This window comes from Erinaceus europaeus, chromosome 11 (genome assembly GCF_950295315.1).
Source record: "Erinaceus europaeus chromosome 11, mEriEur2.1, whole genome shotgun sequence".
Taxonomy (NCBI): domain Eukaryota; kingdom Metazoa; phylum Chordata; class Mammalia; order Eulipotyphla; family Erinaceidae; genus Erinaceus; species Erinaceus europaeus.
In genome coordinates this window covers 65859193-65880013 of record NC_080172.1, presented here as the reverse complement: position 1 = coordinate 65880013, position 20821 = coordinate 65859193, and the positions used below count along the sequence as shown (strand labels likewise).

General features: G+C 41.4%; 1 protein-coding gene across 1 annotated transcript in view; it reads left to right on the top strand.

Annotated features, from left to right (window-relative positions):
• Nucleotides 1-20821, top strand: part of LOC103116964 (acidic mammalian chitinase-like) — a 62762-nt gene that overhangs the window by 1294 nt on the left and 40647 nt on the right. The gene's annotated exons all lie outside the window — the stretch shown is intronic.

Genomic DNA, 20821 nt, shown 5'->3' with positions numbered 1-20821 from the left:
ATTACACTTCCCCCAAGTGACAAATGGTTCACAGATAATAGAGGTCTGTGAGGTCCTTTCCTAGGAGAGTCTGGAGATGCAAGTGGATTAGGGTGCTGGCTCCGCAGTGCATTTGGACAGATCAGTGAAGCAGCAAGGTGTTTTACACCTGTTGAAACCCATCTGCTCTCGAGGGATCTATTCTGGCCTCCTCTCCTGGTCCTGGACGTGTTTCTGAAGAGGGGAAAAAGGCAGAGGGAATGCAGGGTCCACCTGACATTTCTTTCTTTTTTCTTTCTTTTCTTCTCTCCCCCCCCCCCCCCCGCCTGAAGTTTTAGCCTTTCTCTCAGGTGTGGGAGGTAGAGGGAGGAAGACACTTTTGCATAAATATGCTTGGCATATAAGAAATGGTCCCCCAGCCTACAGCCCCTGCTCCTCTTCCTGTGTCCCACCTGCAGTGACATTCCAGGAGGCCTATGAGTGACCAGGAGTAAGAACTCCAGCCCTGGTATTAAACTGTCTAGTCTGAGCCTGGAGTGTCTGAAAGTTGCCTCTATTCTAGGCCTATGCAATTTTGTACTTAATTGTACAGTTTGTTTCTGTTCCCTGTTTTCTGTGCATTCCCACAGGCAAGGATGCCTCTCTTCCCCAAGTACCTTCTCTTGGTTGCATGTATATCTCCCTGATCCTTATGTAAATGTATTAGTTATTCATGATAAGGTTGTCCAACTGGTTTCCTTTGTTTTCCTAATCTACTTTCTGGTGATCCCACCAAACTACTTCCTTTAAGAACAAATGAACTAATATGTGCACTTGAACATCTGGAAGACAAGTACAAGAATGTCCAGGGAAACTTTTTGAAATAGGTTCAGACTGGACATAATGTCCATAACGATGGCATGGATGGATTTATAATATGTTATTCCAGTGGAGTACAATACAACAGTAAAAAAATAACAAGCCCAACTACTTGCATTAAGTTGGCTATATCACACAAACATAATGTTGAATAAAAGAGCCAGAGACACAAAGTACATGATGTAATATGCTACTTAAAATATTTTACTAGAAGGTGAAACTAACTTATGAAATGAGAAGCCAAATTGATAGCAGAATTAAGTAGGAAATAATGATCAGGAGGATACCATTATACTGCTGGGGTGTTGGATATGTCCTATTTCTTTTTTATTTTCTTTATTTATGTATCTATTAGATAGAGACGGAGAGAAATTGAGAAGGGAGGGAGAGACTGAGAGGGAGAGAGACAGAGAGACACCTGCAGCCCTACTTTACCACTCTTGAAGCTTTCCCCTGCAGGTGGGGTCCAGGGGCTTGTAATGTGTGCGAATAGCCAGGTGTACCACCTCCTGGCTCCTATCCTATTTATTAATCTGATGACAAATATAGATCTTGATGTGTTTGCTCTGTGATCACATCATTTGCACTGTACACTTACACATACATGCATGTAAAACTTTGAAGCTAAAAGATTTTTATTCACTAGACTATTATTATGTGGTAGATGGAGGCATAAACTGTGAGCAGTTGAGTTAAAAAAAAAAAAGCCCTAAGATGGCTGGGGTCATAGCATAATGGTTCTGCAAAAAAAACTCTTCTACCTGAGGCTCTGAGGTCCCAGGTTCAATCCCCAGTACCACCATGAGCCAAAACTGAACAGTGCTTTGGGTTGGTATTTCCCCCACCCCCTCTCTGTATTTCACTCATTAAAATAAATAAATACTTTTTTTTTAATTCACTGAGAAATTTTAGGGATGTAAGGAACTGGAGTTATGTATAACCTACCTTTATGAGAATTATAGATAACAAGAAAAAGTTAATTCAAAGAAGGAGGTTTGAGTCTAAAGTGTTAGGTCAGGATGGAAAAGATTCAAACATGTTTTGGGGCATGGAGTAGGAACCTGCAGGAAGGAATGAGCTGTAACTACAACAGACAGTGTTAGATCTGAGAGGAGGGGGAGAAGGTAAAGTGAGCAGCTTAGATAGAAGACTGACTTTAATGGAAAAAGGGAATGTCAGCTTTCTTTTCAGAAAAAAAAGAAAAAGAGGAGAATGGGTAAGAATGTTAATCAGTTTGTAGATAAGGAAGTGGGAAGTTAAAAGAAGAGATCTTTTCTTCTTATAAAAGCTATGGTGTATTCTGTCCCTCTGGCTATTTTCCTAAAGTCTTGTGTGAGGTTGAAGATCTTGAAAGGAAGGAAGCTCAACTTAACAAAATGTAATTGTGGGGGTCTGGGCTCAACTCTAGGCTGACTGCAATTTATCTACCCTGCGGCATTTCCAGAGCCTTGCAGCTTTCCTAAGAACCTTAAAAGCACCTTCATGATTGTAAGCACAGGAAAGAATGTGTTTGTAATCTCAGTGTTCACACTCCACACATCCCATTTAATGTCCAAATCACTCTACTTCCAACTTTATGCTCTCTCTCACTTTCTTTTTAATTAGTTTATTAATATTATAATTATCTTTTCTATTATTATTTTATTAAGTTTTTGTTAATTACACTAACTGACTTTAAGTTTTATTTTACTTTATCTCTATTTTGTTATGTGCTTCTAAATATATTATTATAAAATTCTCAAATATTCTAAGAATAAAATTTATTTTAATTTGCTACTTATTAAATTTTATGGGAATTGGTGGTTAACGATTTAAAGTATAATTGTTTCTTCCTTTTTTCTTTTTAAAAATTTTTATTAGTGATTTAATATTGATTTACAAAATTATGTGTCAACAGGGGTATAAATCCACTCCATTCCCACCACCAAGTTTCTGAATCTTCAATCTCCCCACTGCAAACCACCACAGTCCCCTAAGCTTGTAGACATGGACCAACTATTATCTCTACTACTGTCTACATTTATACATAATTACCTCCTTTTTATTCCTGACTTAATCCTTTCTTCTCCTCTATGCTACTCATTACTACCTCTATATGTCCCTCTCCTTTTCCTCCTCTGTCTGGATGGTGATGGAGTTGGAGTTCAGAGCCCTCTTATCTTCCTCCTATCACTTCTCCCCCCCTGGGAGTATGGGTCAAGGTTGTTTTGGGGCACAGAAAGTAGGAGTTCTGGCTTCTGTAATTCCTTTTCTGCTGGACAACGGTGTTGGCAAGTTGATCCATACCCCAGCCTGTTTCTGTTTCCCTAATGGATCAGAGCTCTGGAGAGGGAAGATTCCAGGACATACTGGTTCGTTCCCTCTCTCTCTCTCTCTCTCTCTCTCATTGCTAGCAGAGACTTTGATGGGTCTCAGTGCCAGTACTATGAATCCACCGCTCTCAGTGGCATTTCTTCCTTCCTCTCTCTCTCTCTCTCTCTCTCTCTCCTTCCCTCCCTTCCTTCCTATTTTATTTGAGAGAACTTGAAAGGGAAAGAGAAGGATAAACACCTATAGGCCTACTTTCCCCCTGCAGGTGGAAAGTGGGGGCTTGAACCTTATTCTTTGCATATATGGTAATATATATACTTAACCAGGTGCACCACCACCAGACCCCCTCAACTTTATCTCTTTTAGCTGAAGAAGTACTGCCTTATACCAGGCTGCTGTTTTCAGGAACTTCTGAGAAGCCCTAAAAAGTGTTTATAGTAGTTTCTGGTCATCAGAGGCCACCACAGTGTTCCAAATTACTTTTTCCTCTGTAGTTATATCCGTTTACCTAAAGCTACCCTCCACAGTGCCATTCTGCCCAAGTGGAACATTGACCCTTGCTCCAATTCCATGTGGTGACAGTCAAGACCAGGAAATATGGTTAGCTGAAATTTTACTAAAGGCTTTGACTTAAGAGAAAGATACTAGAAAAGAGAGATTGCTCTTGTGGTCTGTCTTTGTTCTCCTGGTCACTTCTCTGCCTCTAGGACTGCCCATTTGCTGCAGGGACCAGATGACTGACTTCAGTGAAAATGACCTTGAGTCAAGCCTTGCCTCAGTATTCACGTTTTTTATTTTATTTATTTATTTATTTATTTATTTATTTATTTATTTATTTATTTTTTCCTCCAGAGTTATTGCTGGGCTCAGTGGCTGCACCATGAATCCACCGCTCCTGGAGGCCATTTTCCCTCCTTTTTGTTGCCCTAGTTGTTGCCGCCTCGTTGCGGTTATTATTGCCATTGTTGACGTTGCTTCGTTGTTGGATAGAACAGAGAGAAATGGAGAGAGGAGGGGAAGACAGAGAGAGAGGGGAGAGAAAGATAGACACCTGCAGACCTGCTTCACCGCCTGTGAAGCGACTCCCCTGCAGGTGGGGAGCCAGGGGCTCAACCGGGATCCTTACGCCGGTCCCTGCGCTTTGCGCCACGTGCGCTTAACCCACTGCGCCACCGCCCGACTCCCGTTTTTTATTTTTTTAAATCACAGTCAGAGGGGGGAAATTTTGCTCCATGCTCAGAACTCAATCTTGTCTTTTGGCACAAAGATATTAAAACAATATCAGAAACTAAATCCTCAAAAGAATGGGTCAGTATAGAATACAACTAGAAATAAACTTGTATGGACCCTATTTATAACTTGAGGTGAACAGAAACTCACCTAAGGGATTTTTGAGTGTTGGAACCCATACATTTCTTAGTAATATATAGTAATAACAAGGAGTAATAAATAAATAAATAAAAACACCTGGAATGGGAAGCCGGGCAGTAGTGCACCGGTTTAAGCACCCATGGCACAAAGCTAAAGGACCAGTGTGAGGATCCCGGTTCCAGCCCCTGACTCCCCACCAGCAGGGGGGTTGCTTCACAAGCAGTGAAGCAGGTCTGTAGGTGTCTATCTTTCTCCCTCTGTCTTCCCTGCCTCTCTTGATTTCTCTCTGTCCTATCCAATAACAACAACAACAACAACAAAAATGGAAGAAAAAGTGGCTGGCAGGAGCAGTGGATTCATAGACTCCCAACCCAGGAGGCAAATAAATAAATAAATCTGAGTATTAGAAACAAACAAACAAAAATGACCTTTTACATTACTTCAAAGAGCTCCTAAAGCCAACATTCTCAAACCTTTTCCTCCTGGACAATGGCCCTGCTCTATTTAACCTTGGTCAAACCTTGATCTTCCTCCTCTTCCATTTAGGACATGGGGAAAGAGACAGAGAGAGGAGAGATACCACAAAACCACTTTACATGGTCTTCCTATGTAGTGGCCAAAGGTTTGAATTCTCTCTACTAGGTGAACTGTCTCCTGGCCTGCTCCAGTGTTTCAAATTTCTCACAGCACAGGCATAACTCCAATGAACAGTATCTTTCCAAACATGTAAACAAATGTTATAAATCAAATTTAGTAATCAACCTACTAATTGTGGTAAGCAGACAGCATAACCAAGGTAGCACTGTGAGGATAAATATTTTTTATCAATCTATTTTTTATTAGTGATTTAATATTGATTTACAGAATTATAAGATAACAAGGGTATAACTCTGTACTATTCCCAACACCAGAGTTCTGGATCCCCAGTCCCTCCATTGTAAGCTACAGCAGTTCTCCCAAGGTTGCAAATATGGGTTAAGTATTATTTCTACAACTATCTATCTGTATTTGTATGTATTTTTTCTTTTTTTCTTTCTTTATGTACTTTTTTTTTTCTTTTTGCCTCCAGGGTTATTGCTGGTGCTCTGTGCCTGCACTACAAATTTACCCCTGGATGACATTTTTCCCATTTTGTTGCCCTTGTTGTTACCCTTGTTGTTGTCATTATTATTGTCATTGTTATTGTTGTTGTTGGATAGGACAGAGAGAAATCAAGAGAGGAGGGAAGCATAGAGGGGGAGAGAAAGACAGACACCTGCAGACCTGCTTCACCACCTGTGAAGCGACTCCCCTGTAGGTGGGGAGCCAGGGGCTCAAACCGGGATCCTTACCCCGGTACTTGTGCTTCGTGATGTGTGCTTAACCAACTGCGCTACTGCCTGATCTCCCCCCTTTTTTCTTTTTAAGGTTCCATCTTCTCTTCCTTTCCAAGTCACACATACACCTATTACTACATCCAAATGTCCCTCCCTCTTCGCTCTTCTCTCCAGTTTTTGATGGAATTGTAGTTCAGAGCTCTCTGGTCATCTTCTCCCTATTATTTCTCCCCCACTGGGTGTATGTACCAAAATTCTTTATGGGGTGTGGAAGGTGGAAGGCCCGGCTTCTGTAATTGCTTTTCCACTGGACATGCACTTTGGCAGGTCATACCCTAACCTGTTTCTGTCTTTCTCTAGTAGGATAGGGTTCTGGAACAGTGAGGTTCCAGGACACTTTTATAAGTTTGCCTGCCCAGGGAAGTAAGGATGGAATCATGATAGCATCTGCAACTTGGTGGCTGAAAGGCAGCTAGATATAAAGTGGGACAAACTGATTAATGAACAGGTAATAAAAAGTGGAGTAGAGCAGATGTAAATAGGGATATTAGGGTGTAAAGAAGCTAGGAAGTCCATTTTAGGCATGTTTCCAGGGGCTTACAACTATGATAGTTTTTTGCTTGAGTCTGATAGCTAACATGGAGTTGGACAAATTTATTGTCTGAGAAGATGGCATTAGAATAGAGGAAGGGTTAGAAAGTTGGATTAGGGCCGAGAGTAGCTCCTATTCTTGAAAAAAAAAAAAAAAACCCTATGAATAAAATTAACAGTTCACCCCATCCACCTGACCCAGGCCCATATATATATGTTTATATTTAGCACAAGAGCCTATGTAGCCTCAGAGTCCTTGTTAGTCTGAGCTCACAGTTCATGGCCACAGCTGGGAACATTGCAGGCTTCACTCATTTCAGGACCAGTCTTCCTCAAGTGGCAGGACAGGATGATCTAGCCTTCCTTCAGAGACTTGGGGAGTACCTACTATTGCTATTTTATGGTGAGGGCAAAGTCCCAGGAAGGCCAGCTTATGATGACATTCCTGTTGGAAGTGACTATTGATGGTAGAGAGAAGGATTCATGAGAGGCCTTGGCTCATCATATATGTGAAGAAATCCAGAGATTCTCTGACTAGAGCTCCAGGTGATAAGGTGGTGTGATAATGACCAAATAGGCCATTGTTAAGTGAGCCAGTCTATGTCCTTATCCAAATTGTGTAGTCCTCTCTTTATTTGATGACCTTAGACTTTCAGTTGTTTAAGCATTGTTAAAGCATTAAGTCATTTGTTGCTCCTAGACAGAATTAGATTCCTGGGATTTGTCTTTGTTGGGCCTTTCTGCTAGATTGCCAAGCTAATTTGGTCTAAGTCTGATTGATTAGAGAATTTATGATGTCTTCTTTAGGCCCTTCTACTAGGACCCCAGGCTTATTAAGTCTAAGTCTAACCACAGAGGGCTACGAAGCACTTTGAGTTATTTACTACCCCTTGCTTATGGATAAACATGCACCTGTACCCAGTACCCTAGGCCCTAGCCTGTATCTAGTATTTGTAACTTTGTTCGATAATGTGCCATATGAAATGAAATGAGGTAGTTCCATGTGTTAGGAAATATCTCACAAGATTAGAGGAGTTGGGAGGTTGACATCAAAGGTTTGGTATCAGACTTTTTTTTTTTTTAATTCAGAGAGAGACAGAGAGGGAAAGAGAAAGAGAGAGAGAGGGAGAGGATGGGAATGTAAGAGATCACAGTACCTTCATTAGAGTAGAAATCAGGCTTGAACCTGGGTATGAACATGTGGAAAAGCCACTTACTCTCCAAATGAGCTATTTCACCAGATCAAAGACAAATTCTTTACCTGAATGAATGAAATTTGCCAGCTATTCCAGTTCATATTTATTTGTTGTCTTTAAGATTATATGTATAATCTCCAGAAACATATACAGTAATTTTGTCATCCAACCAAGAGAAATTTTAAAAATATTTTATTTGTTTATTACTGGATAGAGACAGAGAGAAATTGAGAGAGGAGGAGGAGATAGAGAGGGAAAGAGAGACAGAGAGACACCCGCAGCTCTGCTTCACCACTCATGAAGCTTTCCTCCTCCAGGTGAGGACGAGGGGCTTGAACCTGGGACCTTGTGCACTGTAATGTGAGCACTTAAGCAGGTATGCCACCGCCTGGCCCCTAACCAAGAGAAATTTAAAAACCAATCCAAATGCGTGGCATTTCAGAATTGGTTTGTTTTGGGATTCTTTACTGGGATAAAAGATCTAAACATTAATTGCAAGATCATACTAGTGAGCCCAAAATTAGTAAACTGAATCACTTTTTCTTTTCTTATTTTGTTATTGCCACCAGGCTTATTGCTGGGTCTTGGTGCCTGCATGACTACTCCATTGCTCCCAGAGGCCATTTTTCCCCCTTTTGTTGATAGAGACAGAGAGAAATTGAATGAGAAGGAAGAGGTAGAGAAGAAGAGAGAGAAAGAGACACCTGTAGCATGCTTCACTGCTTGTGAAGCTTCTCCCCACAGGTGGGGCCTAGGAGCTTGAATCCATGTCCTTGCCCTTGGTAATGTGTGATCTACAAGATGCACCACTGCCCAAGCCCTGAACCACTCTTAAAATAATAAAGTCTCCTTAACTTTTTTCTTGAAATATAAGTGCATCTTCTGTCACTTTATTATTTTTTGTTTGTTTTTGTATTTGTGTATGTGTGTGTCCTTCACTCCAGGCATAAGACACCTTCTCATGTGAGCTATCTCACTGGTCCCTCCTGTCAGACTTTTTTTTTTTTTAATGGTAGTATTTTGTGCCATGCCTTTCCTATGTAATTTATTTTTTAAATATTTTATTTTAATGAGTGAAAGGGAGACAGAGAGAAAGATATACAGAGAAAGACCAGAGCACTGCTTAGCTCTGGCTTATGGTGATGCTGGGCATTGAACCTGGGATCTCAAAAACTCAGGCATGAAAGTCTTTTGCATAAACATTATGCTATCTCCCTATCTGCCACCCTATCCCCCATTCAATTTTAAATTATCTTCTGCTTGTCTGAACCCCTTTAGTTGTGCTTGAATTCTGTGCCCTCTTTGTTTCTCTGCACCTTGCTTGCTAATTGAGCACCCCCTATCCTGGCCACTTACTGACAGAAGGAACTCAGTACTGTTAGATTTCAGAAGGTACCATATTAGACACCTCATTGCCCAGGCTGTCCCCTCCCAGGCACTGGCATCTCCACTAGGATGGCCTCAGCAGCAGAAAGACCCCCCAGAGAACTTGGAGCCTGCCAGCCACTGTCAATCTCTGGTAGGGGGGTGCAGCCCAGTGACCCTAGAACTAGCTAGTGGCTGTCAGGACCAAACCCCAGGATGCGGCTCTGTCCTTTGAGACTTTTCAGAGATCAGTCAATACCTGCTCACTGACTGAGTAATGGCATCAACTGACCACACTCCCCTCACATAACAAAGCCCAAGAAGACATGAGGCCACCACAAGTCCCTTTCTCTCTCCTGACTTTCACTTGGCCTTGGAAGGAAGGAGCTGAAGGGCCTTGTTACAGAGAACTGTCGGTTCAGTGGGGCCATGGTGAAGAGAAGTTAAGGAAATGATGAAAGGCCTTCTGTAAGGCATGTCCTTGAAGAAAAGGGGAAGACCACAGTGGGTGGGGCCTGGCTGGGTGTGGGCAGAGAGCCTGGCCTTGCACTCCCTGCCCACTGGGCTCTTATACTCTTCTTCCACTTAGCTTCGGTAGAGAATATTGTTCTCTGAGTCAAAATTATTTTTAAAATATTTATTTAATTTGATAGGATAGAGAGAAATTGAGACAAGAGAAAAGACAGACAGACAGCTAGAGACCTCCAGCACTGCTTCACTGCTCATGAAGCTTTACCCCTGCAGGTGGGGACTGGGGCTTGAATGGGTGTTGTTGCACATGGTAATGTGTGTGCTCAACTGGGTGCACCACTTTCTGGCCCCTTCTGTCATATTTAAAAAGATGGATACACACCTAGGTTTGTGTACACACACACACACACACACACACACACACACACACACACACACACACACACGTCCATGTCTATTTATCTATATGCACCTGTACACAAACTAGACTCAGCTGAATAGGACTCAGCTGAATAGCATCTTTGGGGAGCTGCATTCTTGGAATCACAGACCAACTGGGTCGGGGGTTGGTGGTGGTGGCAGGGCCAATCTGTCTCAGTGGATGTTCTTAACATACTTTCATAAGAGGGCTGAACAGTGCTATTTCACAGTTTTTTTAAAAAATCTATTATTTTATTTATTTATTTTTCTTTATTGGATAGGACAGAGAGAAATTGAAAGGGGAGGTGAGATAGAGAGGGAGAGAGACAAAGACCTGCATTACTTGCTTTACTGCTCATAAAGCATCCCTACCACCCCTGAAAGTGGGGAGCCTGGGCTCAAATCTGGGTCCTTTAGCATGACAACATGTGCACATAACGTAACCAGGTGCACCACCATCAGGCCCCCTATTTCACCATATCTTCACTTCTTAGCTAGCTTAACATCTTACCCATCGTCATGTAGCTATCACTTCCTGAGTGTCCCAGGGACATGACTGCTGTGGACCAAATCATGCAAAACTGAACCTGTTCCAAGGAGCCTCAGAGAAGTTTCCTGCAAGGTTCTTGTGAAGGCCAGATGAGATTTCGCTATGGACGTACATAAACAGTCAGTGTCCAAGCTAACATGATTGCCCTGTGCTTCATAGATTTGATGTGTCCTTGCAGAAGAGAGAAACATGAGGCAGTACTCATGGAGCCCCGGAGGAGTGTGAGGTCTGAGCAGCAAGCAAGTGACATGTGACAAACCCTGAGTCTGAGGTTCCCAGAGTGAATGAGGCTGTTTCCACTGCTTTTTCTTTTCTTTTCCTTTCTTTTCTTTTCTTTTCTTTTCTTTTCTTTTCTTTTCTTTTCTTTTCTCTTCTTTTCTTTTCTTTTCTCTTTGCTTCTCTTCCTTTCCTTTTCTTTTCTTTTTTTTCTTTTCTTTTCCTTTCTTCTCTCTTCTCTTTTTCTTTTCTTTCTTTTTTCCTTTCTTTTTTCCCTTTTCTTCTTTTTTCTCATCTCTTGTCTTATGTTATTTCCTTTTTAATTTCTCTCTCCCTTTTGTTGTCACATATAAAGGAAACCAGATGCAAATTTTGTAGGCTCAGATACCAGTCCCTTGCTTATCAGGAAATTGAAAGTATCAGTCCTCTTAGCAAGTGGGCTTTGCAAAAAGCCTGGGGGCAGGAGGTGGGGCTATAGTTGTTGACTGGTTTTTTCTGGGGAAGGAGGTGGAAACATCACCCACAACATTAACCAGAGGAAACTGCCTGTTCCCCAAGGTCACAGAGGGGCTTCCTGCTAGAGGCACCAGATGCTCCAAGTCATCAGCAGTTGGGTCCTCACTTCAAAGTCTCTTCATAGCTAAGACATGAAGGATCTTGAATAACCCAAAACTACCACCCACTTTAAACCCCAACTTTTTCATATGGTGCAGGAGAGGCTGTAGGCAGAGAGAGAACACCAGGTGTTTTGTTCCTGCCAGACAATCAAACCTAGTTCTGGCTGGGCCATTTGAAAGCTTCTCACACTCCCACCCCCAATAAATGGGGGAGAGGATTAACTAACTGCTTCTTTCCTTCTGTCCTTCCTAGGTCTTAAGATCCCTTTACTGCTCTTTTGTGACCAGACAAAAAAAATTTAAAAAAATTTTTAAATTCATTTTGCTGAGTGATTTAGCTTTTTTTTTTTCCCTCTCTCTCTAAACCAGCTCCTGAGACATTAATTTTTCAGAAATGAGTAAGTGTGCAAGTATATATTTTTGATAATCACAACAGCAACATTAAACTTCTCCAAAATGAATTCTGTCTCCAGCTTTAATATATATGTTACTATATGATATTATGTATTATATATTCTATATCCTTTATAATAGCATCAAATTTCAAGTGCACCTCACACAGAATTTTTATTCTGTATTCCTCCCTCATTTCTGGTAACCTGCTGCACATTCCCCATCCATCTCAGTCTCTTCCAGCTTCATTCTTTGTCTCCCAATCCCCAGCTCAGGAGGTTGCCTACCCCTTCTTTGTTACTTTTCTGAAAGTTTTCCCAAAGGATTGCAGTAGGGCACACCTTAGCTGTCCTCCTTCTCTCTCATTCCGTGCATTGTATGTTTCTTGACATCCAAAAAGACAATTGTCAGATTGATTTCATGGGATTTTCTATCTTTAATTTTTTGCTTGTTTTCCCCCCATTTTTGTTGCCCTTGTTGTTATTATTGTTATTGTTGCTATTGCTGTTGTTGTTGTTGGATAGGACAGAAAGAAATGGAGAAAGGAGGGGAAAACAGAGGCAGAGAGAAAGATAGACACCTACAGACCTGCTTCACTTGTGAAGCGACCCCCCTGCAGGTGGGGAGCTGGGGTTCAGACTGGGATCCTGCGCTACCCCCCCCCCCGGCCCCCTGGGATTTTCCTTTCTTTCTTCTTTTTTTTTAATTCCCTTTTGATGCCCTTGTTGTTTTATTTTCGTAGTTATTGATGTCATTTTTGTTGGATAGGACAGAGAGAAATGGAGAGAGGAGGGGAAGACAGAGAGGGGAGATAAAGATAGACACCTGCAGACCTGCTTCACCACTTGTGAAACGACTCCCCTGCAGGTGGGGAGCTGGGGGCTGGAACCAGGATCCTTAATGCTGGTTCCTGTGCTTAACCCGCTGTGCTACCACCTGACTCCCAGGATTTTCTATCTTATAGCATGAGGGTTACACACTCAGAACAGGAAGTAATGTGGAAGTAATGTGCTCCTCTTAATGTGGAGCACATTGCAGATCTGGGTTAGTTACTGGGATATGAAGTCAACTGTCAGTACATTGACAAGCAGTGGAGGAACTGAAACTCGGGGTGGGGGAATTATTTGTCTAAGATCAATATGTCATTGATGGCTAGGCGTGCAGACCTTTTGCGGTCTTTGGCTGTGTTTCACACTCAGACCCCATCGTTTCCCCCCCTTGTTTAGTACTTCTGAGCACTCTCTTTCTTCCCCTTCTGATACATGGAATTCTGACTTCATCAATCCAGCTAAACACACCTTCTTTAAAACCATCTGGGAAATGTCTTCACCAGTGCTGAGACCTTTTTCTGAGGTTCAGACTGTTTCTCAGTTGCCCAAGTGCACCAGATGGTTTGCTTGCTTAGGAGAGAGAGGAGAGTTAACCAGTCACTCAGGCATATGCAATGGTGGGGACTGCTCTCAATCTTATAAATCCAGACTTCTACTATTGTTCAGAGAGAACAAGGCCCACCTCATGCCTGTGAAACTGCACTATGAACAGCAACACTTAAGCAAATGGAATCCATCAGAGAAGAAACTGAAGTTAGAAGCATCTGCCCTTCTGTGTCAAGCTGCAAGTGTGTGAGGGTCACAAAAGGTTTATTTTCTAAGGATCATTTGTTCCAGGGACTTGCTGCCCAACTGTGGGACTACGGCAACAGCCAGCCTATTGCTGTGGGCTCTCTCAGGGATATCCCCAGGGTCTTCCCACATCTGGTGACTAAGGGGAGTGAACTTATAAAGACACAGGCATTGTAGATTGGACCTGAATGACTGAGGAATGCTTCTATCTGTAGAGCTCCTGACTGAGTTGGCCTAAGCTTTGTCTTGACTTCCTTACATTTTAGCCTCATCCTTTCCATTGGTGATGACTCCTGACAAATGACTTTCATATAAGTTCTGACTCTACATATGTTTCTTCTTCATTTTTAAAATATTTATTTATCAATGAAAAAGAGATACATTAAGGAAGATACAGAGACACCCCAAAGCACTGCTCAGCTCTGCTTACCATGGTGCTAGGAATTGAACCCGGGACCTCAGAGCCTCAGTCATGGAAGACTTCTACATAACCATTATGATATCTCTCCATTCCATCTTTTTCTATTCAGTGAGCTATGGTTCTGACCTGCATGGTCTTATTTAACTTCTACAAATAATTCCATCAGGAAGGTAACTTTATCATCCTAGTTCGACAGAAACCTAGTCTAGTCCCTGTCTGTGAAGACTTGGGGCAACAATATCTGATTTATCTTCAGTCCCATCAGGATCCTGGCTCGTTCCCACAGCATGAGGCAGGGGTGAGTTTTCATCTCATCTCTGACTGACACCTATATTCTCCTTCCTCCTCTAACTCTCAGTTCTGCAGATTTGTTGACTGCTGTGCAGGCCTCATGAGCAAATTAGAGGCTTGTGCAGCACCCAGCCCCCATCCTCAAAAATAGGAAGGTGAGATGCTTTCACCACATCCTGTATTTATGCAAAGTTCCCACCAGTCACTGAATCCAGACAAGCTTTTATGCAACATTTTTTAGTTCAGGGCCTATCTAGCAATAATCAAATCTTAGTTCTCAAGAGATGACTCATTCATTCACCCATTTATCAATGACAAACTACCTACTGTGTGCAGGGGTTAGACTGGAATGAACACAAATGAATGACCTCTTTAGTTATTCCTATGAGTGTCTGTTTACTAAGAACTTAGCTATTTTGTTCTAAACATAAGTTCTGAATACTTGGTAAGTTTTGACCTGACAACCCACATAATGGAGGGGAGCCCATTATGAGACCATAGTTAAGCCTTCACTGAATGCCATCAACCAAATTCCCAGAAACTGACTTTGAGTGAAACAACACATGATGAAACCAGTTTTGCCACAGATGAGCTGATATAAACAAGAATAAGTTCTCTATGGTCTATTTCTGGTTTAAGATCAGCCTCCAACTTTTAAATAAAGACCTAGGGCACTTCTGATATTAAATAGTATCTTTGGGAGGTGGGAGGGTGAGGATACAGAGCTTTGGTAGTGGGTATTTTGTGGAACTATACAATATAATATTACAATCTTGTGACCTACTATTAATCACAAATTTTAAAAGCTCAGTGTCTGCACTACAAATCCACTGCTCCTGAAAGCTATTTTTTCCCTTTTGTTGCCCTTGTTGTTTATTGTTGTTATTATTATTGTTGTTACTGCTGTCATTGTTGTTGGATAGGACAGAAAGAAATATAGAGAGGAGGGGAAGACAGGGAGGGGGAGAAAAGGATGGATACCTGCAGACCTGCTTCGCCACTTGTGAAGCAACCTACCTGCAGGTGGGGAGCCAGGGGCTCAAACCATGATCCTTATTCTGGTCCTTGTACTTCTTGCCAAGTGCACTTAACCTGCTTTGCTACCACCAACAACAACTTTTGTATTTTAATTTCTTTATTGGGGAATTAATGTTTTACATTTGACAGTAAATACAATAGTTTGTACATGCATAACATTTCTCAGTTTTTTATATAAAAATACAACCACCACTAGGTCCTCTGTCATCCTTTTTGGACCTGTATTCTCACCCACCCACACCAGAATCTTTTACTTTGGTGCAATACGCCAATTCCAGATCAGGTTCTACTTGTGTTTTCTCTTCTGATCTTGTTTTTCAACTTCTGCCTGAGAGTGAGATCATCCCATATTCATTCTTCTGTTTCTGACTTATTTCACTTAGCATGATTTTTTCAAGCTACATCCAAGATTGGCTGAAAACGGTGAAGTCACCCTTTTTAATAGCTGAGTAGTATTCCATTGAGTATATATACCACAACTTGCTCAGCCACTCATCTGTTGTTGGACACCTGGGTCACTTCCAGGTTTTGGCCATTACAAATTGTGCTGCTAAGAACATATGTGTACACAGATCTTTTTGGATGGGTGTGCTGGGCTCCTTAGGATATATCCCCAGGAGAGGAATTGCAGGAGATCATAGGGTAGGTCCATTTCTAGCCTTCTGAGAGTTCTCCAGACTGTTCTCCAGAGGTTGGACCAATTGACATCCCCACCAGCAGTGCAGGAGGTTTCCTTTGACCCCACAACCTCTCCAGAATTTGCTGCTGCTACCTTTTCTCATGTATGACATTCTCAGGGGAGTGAAGTGGTATCTCACTGTTGTCTTTATTTGCATTTCTCTGACAATCAAAGACTTGGAGCATTTTTTCATGTGTTTCTCGGCCTTTTGGCTCTCTTCTGTGGTGAATATTCTGTCCATGACCTCTCCCCATTTTTGGATGGGGTTATTTGTTTTCTTGTGGTTGAGTTTGGCAAGCTCTTTATATATGTTGGTTATTAAACTCTTGTCTGATGTATGTCATATAAAGATCTTCTCCCACTCTGTGAGGGCACTCTTTGTTGTTAGGGTATTGGTTTCTTTTGCTGTGCAGAAGCTTTTTAATTTTATGTAATCCCCTAGGTTTATGCTTGCCTTAGTCTTATTTGTAATTGGATTCATTTCATTGAGGATCTCTTTAAAATTTATGGGGAAAAGAGTTCTTCCACTATTTTCCTCTAAGTATCTGATAGTTTCTGGTCTAAGATTCAAGTCCTTGATTCACTTGGAATTTACTTTTGTACTTTACCCCATATTTTGTACAAATAAATGTTAGGGGAAGCATAGCCATGGAGTAACAAGAAACCAAACAGATCTCCCCAAAGTAACAAAGATCTACAACTACCAAACTTAAAAAAGCTCACCAACTACTACTAGTGAGACATCTGCAGAATAACCACAGTCTCAGATGGGTGCTTGCACATGTACTTGGGGTGAGAAGAGAGAATAGAATAAATGAGGCTGAAGGCAGAATTAGCAAGATAGAGGACGAATTAGAGACAACTAAAGAGAAATAAGAGATCTCAAAAAGAGATTAAGAGATTCTGAAAACAACAACAGAGACCTATGGGACGACTTCAAATGAAATAATATACGCATTATTGGCTTAACAGAGGAAGAAAGAGAAGGAGGGGAAGAAAGCATTCTTCAGGACATAATAGCTGAGAACTTTTCTAGTCTAGAAAACATAAAACACACAAAGGTTCCTTTCTCCCCATAGTCTCTCCAGCATTTGTTGCTGCTGTCCTTTTTGATGTATGCCATTCTCACAGGGGTGAGGTGGTATCTCAGTGTGGTCTTTATTTGCATTTTGCTGACAATCAGTGACCTGGAGCAATTTTTCATGTGTGTTAGCCTTTTGGATCTCTTCTCTAGTGAACGTTCTGTTTATATCCTCTGCCCATTTTTGGATGGGGTCATTTGCTTTTTTGTTGCTAAATTTGCTGAGCTCTTTGTATATTTTGATGATTAGTCTCTTGTCTGATATATGACATGTGAAGATCTCCTATTTTGTCAAGGGTCTCTTTGTGTGATAGTTTCCTTGGCTGTGCAGAAGCTTTTCAATTTGATAGTCCCATTAATTTATTTCTGCCTTATTAGTCTTCCTTGCAATTGGGTTTGTATTATCAAAGATGTCCTTGAGGTTTAGGTGGGAAAGTGTTCCACCAATGTTTTCCTCTTAGTATTTGAGAGTTTCTGGTCAAGCATCCATGCCCTTGATCCATTTGGAGTTGATTTTTTTTTCTCGTGGGACAAAGTGGTTCAGTTTCATTCTTCTGCATGTTTCAATCCAGCTTTTACAACACCATTTATTGAAGAGAACCTCCTTCCATTTAATATTTTGGGCCCCCTTATCAAAGATTAGATGTCTATAGGTGTGGGGGTTTAGTTCTGGGCTTTCAATTCTGTTCCATTGGTCTGTGTGCCTATTTTTGTTCCAGTACCAGGCTGTTTTGATGATGATGGCCTTATAATATAGTTTGAGATCTGGGAGTGTGATGCCTCCATTTCTGTTTCTTTTCCTCAGGATTGTTTTGGCAATTCTGGGTGTTTTCTGGTTCCAGATAAATGATTGCAGTTTATGTTCTATTCTCTTAAAGAAGCTTGGTGGAACTTTGATGGATATTGCATTAAATTTGTATATGGCTTTGAGGAGAATATTCATTTTGATGATATTAATTATTCCAATCCATGAGCATTTCCAATCTATTTCCATTTCTTGTTATAATTTTCTATTTCCTTGAGTAGTGATTTATAGTTTTCAGTATACAAGTCTTTCACATCTTTGGTCAGCTTTATTACTAGGTATTTTATTTATTTTGCTGCAACAGTGAATGGGAGTGATTTCTGGATATCATTTTCTTCAGATTCAGTGTTTGCATAAAGAAATGCCACTGATTTTTGTACATTGATTTTGTAGCCTGACACCTTGCTGTATTGTCTAATAACTTCTAGTAGCTTTCTCCTGGACTCTTTAGGTTTTTCTATGCATACTATCATATCATCTGCAAAGGGTGAGAATTTGACTTCTTCCCTTCCTATATATATTCCTTTGATTTCTTTCACTTGCCTGATTTCTATGGCAAGAACTTCCAATACTATGTTGATGAATAATGGTGATAATGGGCAGCCCTGTCTAGTCCCCGGTCTGAAGGGGAATGCTGCAATTCCTCACCTAGGGATATACTCCAAGGACTCCATAACACCCAACCAAAAAGATATGTGTATGCTTATTTTCATAGCAGCAAGACTTGTAACAGCTAAAACCTGGAAGCAACCCAAGTGCCCGAAAACAGATGAGTGACTGAGAAAGCTGTGATACATATATACACAATGGAATAATTCGCAGCTATTAAGAACAGTGAACCCACTTTCTCTGACCCATCTTGGATGGAGCTAGAAGGAATTATGTTAAGTGAGCTAAGTCAGAAAAATAAAGACGAGTATGGAATGATCCCACTCATAAATAGAAGTTGAGAAAGAAGAACAGAAAGGGAAATCAAAGCAGGATTTGACTGAATTTGGAGTAGGCCACCAAAGTGAAAACCCTGGGTTGAGGGTGAGGGTGATGTTTGGCTTCCTGGGGCAGGGGGGTAGGGAGGTGGAAGGTGGGATGGGACACAGTCTTTTGGTGGTGGGAATGGTGTTTATGTACACTTCTATTAATTTGTAGTCACATAAATCACTTTAATTAGTATGAGAGGGGAAAATTTGATTAAATATCTCAAACTTTTTAATGCACAGACTGAGTCTTAAGGCTGAGTGTTTGATATACTGACTCTCTTAAAAGCTTAGACCTGGGAGAACAGAAGCAACTGGTGGCACAGCTATATACAAATAATGTTAAAAGACATAAATTATGGTGATGTTGTGTATGATACAGCAAATCCTAACAAAGGGATTTTTCAAAGTGAACCCAATTGCCAATACTGTGATTACAGCAATAACTATCTGTTGTCTTCTTAAACCCTAAGACAGCAGGAACCTCCCATTTCCTCTATAGATCCTTAATTTTCCCCAGTCCTGGAACCTCTAGGGTGGGGCTCACTTTCCTGAATGCTTCTCTCAATTCATACCAAATGATATCACATCTGCTTATCCCAACTTAATCAACACAAGGTGTACCACCTAGGTATGCTTCACTTCAGACTGTGTCCAGCGATGTCAGGCAGGGAATGTCAACCCTTCAGCCTTATAACTCAGGGGAGACCTTTCCTTTCATTTTCTTTCTTTCTTTTTCTTTTTTATTTATAAAAGGGAAGCATTGACAAAACCATAGGATAAGAGGGGTACAACTCCACACAATTTCCACCTCCAGATCTCTGTATCCCATACCCTCCCCTGATAGCTTTCCTATTCTTTATCCTTCTGGGAGTATGGACCTAAGGTCATTGTGGGATACAGAAGGTGGAAGTTCTGGCTTCTGTAATTGGTTCCCCGCTGAACATGGGCATTGACAGGTCGATCCATACTCCCAGCCTGCCTCTCTCTTTCCCTATTAGGGTGGTGCTCTGGGGAAGCAGTGCTCCAGGACACATTGGTGGGTTGTCTGTCCAGGGAAGTCTGGTCAGCATCATGCTAGCATCTGGAACGTGGTGGCTGAAAAGAGAATTAACATACAAAGCCAAACAAATTGTTGCAATCATGGACCTAAAGACTGGGATAGTGTAGATGAAGAGTTGGGGGGGGGGGGTCTCCATTTTGTAGATAGCTAGTAGGCATATTTTAGTTATATTTTAAAGGGCCTGTGGCTATACTAGTTTTTATTTTTCCCTGAGCCTGAAATCTGATATGCAGGTGGATCCTAGCTGTTGTCTGGGGAGATGATGTCATGGCTGGAAAAAGGACCAGAAAGCTAGATCAGGGAAGAAAGTAGCTCCCAAATATGGGAAAGGTGTATAGATATTGTTGACTGTAAACCCCATCAATTTGATTTGGTCTGGGGCCCATATTCAGCTTAGGAGCCTATGTGACCTCTGTATTCCTATAGATCTGAGCTCACATTCTGTGGTCATGAGTAAGAACACTCCAAGCTGCCCCAATATCGACCCTTCTTCCTCAGATGTAGTATAAAGTATGTTGTCCATCCTCCCTTCAGAGGATCGAACATTCTCTACCATTGTTGATCCAAGTTGAGGGCAAGATCCTATGGGGGGGCCCACAAAGGTATTTATTTTACTGTTCCTGATAGAGATGACTGGTAACACTGGAGAGAGGGATTTATTTGAGGTCTAGGCCCATCATGTCTGTTAGAGAATCTCAGGACTCCATGAAGGGCCCCAGCTGATGGTGTGGCCTGATAGTGACTAAAGAATCAGCATTAAAGTATGCCCTTATTCAGATTTTGTAGTCCTTGCTTTGCTAAGGTTGGCTTTGGAGTGAGTGAGAGAACTGTAATAGGAAGTAGGTGAGGAGGGTATCTATGTCAATTAGATACTATTTCATTATGAACTTTATACTGATTCACTATAGACTAGTGTGTTCTTCTGCTTTCAGGTATGTATTTTGGCCTAATTTATGGATACATGTGAACATATGCTCTATTTCATGGGACCTGGTCTATATCTAGGTTTTGGGACTTTGTTAGGAAGTTAACCACCTGGAATGGAATTAGAAAATCCTATGAAAGGAAAGGTCTCCCCTGAGTAATAAGGCTGAAGTGTTAAAATTCCATGCCTGATATCTCTGGACATGGTCTGAAATGAATCATGCTGAGGTGGTACTGCTTGGATTGTTTAGGTTAGGATTGGCAGAAGCG